Raw genomic sequence first — 3048 nt, 5'->3', positions numbered from 1 at the left:
AATCCTTGCCACAGCCGTGCCACGCCCGATGACAAAAAGTCAGGCCCTAACAGTAGGCCACTATCCTACCATCGAAAGTTGATAGGGCAGAAATTTGAATGATGCGTCGCCGGCACGATGGCCGTACGATCCGTCGAGTTATCATGAATCATCGCAGCAACGGGCAAAGCCCGCGTCGACCTTTTATCTAATAAATGCATCCCTTCCAGAAGTCGGGGTTTGTTGCACGTATTAACTCTAGAATTACTATGGTTATCCGAGTAGTAGATACCATCAAACAAACTATAACTGATTTAATAAGCCATTCGCAGTTTCACAGTCTGAATTTGTTCATACTTACACATGCATGGCTTAATCTTTGAGACAAGCATATGACTACTGGCAGGATCAACCAGGTAGTATTCCTTATTGACGCCGGTGTCGCATGAGCATGGCCTACCCAAAGGGCACCGCCAAGTCCAAGACAAGCACGACCGTCATTCGTAAGGAGCATTCTTTGGGCAAATAGGAGCCAATGAAGACCCCATGCCCATTGCGTTTACCGAATCCGAGAGTCCGAGCATACTAGTCATGGACCAAGCCATCGCAAGGCGAAGCAAGGACGACCTGGGACACAACTACAGCTTTTGGTTCACCCCGCACGTCGAACACAAGGGGCAAAAGGCAACCGATTGCGCTTGATAATGCCTTGGCATTAGGTATGCAACACAGAAAACCGACACCGAACAAGACTAATTTGCGCTTGTGCCATGATTGAGATGGCATGCGGGCTAGGACGTCGCTGCTCAAGCAGGGATCCAACCTAGCCACACAAACCGAACACCACTCATGTGCCGCACGTACACTTGCCTCGCTGATACAAGCCAACAACAACCCCAACACGCGACGCGCAGCCATGTGTTATTGCCGATGCCAACATTGCAAAGCCAAGACAAGCCCCGCAAAGCACGAATAGGGGGTTGGAGCAATGCCAAACACAACCCACAACAACCGATGGCAATCGGCAACTTACTAAGCTTCGCCCCATGCGTATGGCACCTTGCGACTTTACTTGCACGACGCTTTGCCGTTCTATTGCCAAAAGCCATCAACCGCCACGAGCGATGTCGCCTCCCGATGTTGCCCGCAACAACCGATGGCAATCGGCAACTTGCTAAGCTTCGCCCCATGCGCACGGCACCTTGCGGCGCTACTTGCACGATGCTTAGCCGTTCTGTTGCCAAAAGCCATCAGCCGCCACGAGCGGTTCCAGACACAACCCACAACAACCGATGGCAATCGGCAACTTACTAAGCTTCACCCCATGCGCATGGCACCTTGCGGCGCTACTTGCACGACGCTTTGCTGTTCTATTGCCAAAAGCCATCAGCCACAACGAGCGATGTCGCCTCCCGATGTTGCCCGCAACAATCGATGGCAATCGGCAACTTACTAAGCTTCGCCCCATGCGCACGGCACCTTACGACGCCACTTGCACGATGCTTAGCCGTTCTGTTGCCAAAAGCCATCAGCCGCCACGAGCGATGTCGCCTCCCGATTTTGCCCGCAACATCCAATGGCAATCAACATGTACTAAGCTTCGCCCCATGCGCACGGCACCCGAAGGCGCTACTTGCATGATGCTCCGCCTTTCGTTGCCAAAAGCCAATGTTTGTCACGAGCGGTGTCACCACCAGGCGTACTACGAGCCCACATGAGTACTTGCCGACGCGGTTTGCGAACATCGGGGACGTAGCACGGACAAGCCGTACATGCCCCCAATGCCCACGCCCCATGCCAGCATCCCCCATGCATGCCCGCCTCTTCCTGGCAGCAAGTACTTGAGGTGCCTTTCAACACTTCTACCCCCCTTATATATGCTTAAAAAAAAACCCAAGTTTCAGGAGTAGACATGCTTTGTCCAGAGAATCATAATAGACATGTACAACACCAAATAGCACAAACCAAAGTACAACATAGCTAATATATTCACAAATGACTTTTAAACATTGTAAATGATATTTTTTACAAAAAATAATTTTTTTTGAAATATTTTAATTAAAAAACAAAAAATACTTAATAAAATACTAAAAAATATGAAAATTATTATAAATATAGAAAAAACAATGGAGAAAAATTCCAATACATCTTGTAATAATATAACAAATCTAAGATTAAATATTTTTATAAAAAAGTGACATAAAACTATTTAAAATTACAAAAAATGCATAAAAATTAATAAACAATAGATAAAAAAATAGGTAAAATACATAATATTATTATAAAAGTGTATAGATGACCAACCACCAATAAGCATGAGGCACCTCCGTTGTCGCAACCACAATAAGTGATTCCGATTTGAAACCACCGCCGCCAACCACCAAGCATCGACCAACCGTCGTCGGTCGCTACCGCTCGAACCACCGCGACTTTCCACCACCTCAACCAACGACCACCAATGTCATTGCGCTTTGCATGGTGCGACGTTGAGCGACGTGGTGCGGCGTGGAGCGACGTGGTGAGGCTTGGTGCGACGCCGTGCGATGGGTACGCCCTGCCATGTCCTGCGACGTCCTGACACGTCCTGCCATGTTCTGCCATGTCCTGACCCGTGCATGGCCACGCCCTGCCATGTCCTGCGATGTCCTGAATCGTGCCATGGACATGTTCGGCGCCGTCCTGACTAGTTCCATGGCCATGTCCTGCGCCGTCCTGACTCGTACCATGGCCATGTCCTGCGACGTCCTGCGACGTCCTGACTTGTCCTGACTTGTGCCATGGCCATGTCCTGCGACGTCCTGGCACGTCCTGACTCGTTCCTTGACCATGTCCTGCGAGGTCCTGACACGTCCTAACACGTGCCATGGCCGTGTCGTGCGAGGTCCTGACACGTCCTGACACATGCCATGGCCGTGTCCTGCGATGTCCTGACACGTGCCATGGCCACGTCCTGGCACGTCCTGACTCGTGCCATTGCCATGTCCTGCGACGTCCTAACACGTGCCATGGCCGTGTCCTGCACGTCCTAACACGTGCCATGGCCGTGTCCTGCACGTCCTAACACGTGCC

This window comes from Nicotiana tabacum, chromosome 3 (genome assembly GCF_000715075.1).
Source record: "Nicotiana tabacum cultivar K326 chromosome 3, ASM71507v2, whole genome shotgun sequence".
NCBI classification, from domain to species: Eukaryota; Viridiplantae; Streptophyta; class Magnoliopsida; order Solanales; family Solanaceae; genus Nicotiana; species Nicotiana tabacum.
The sequence above is the reverse complement of the archived record's forward strand: the minus strand, read 5'-3'. Positions refer to the sequence as shown.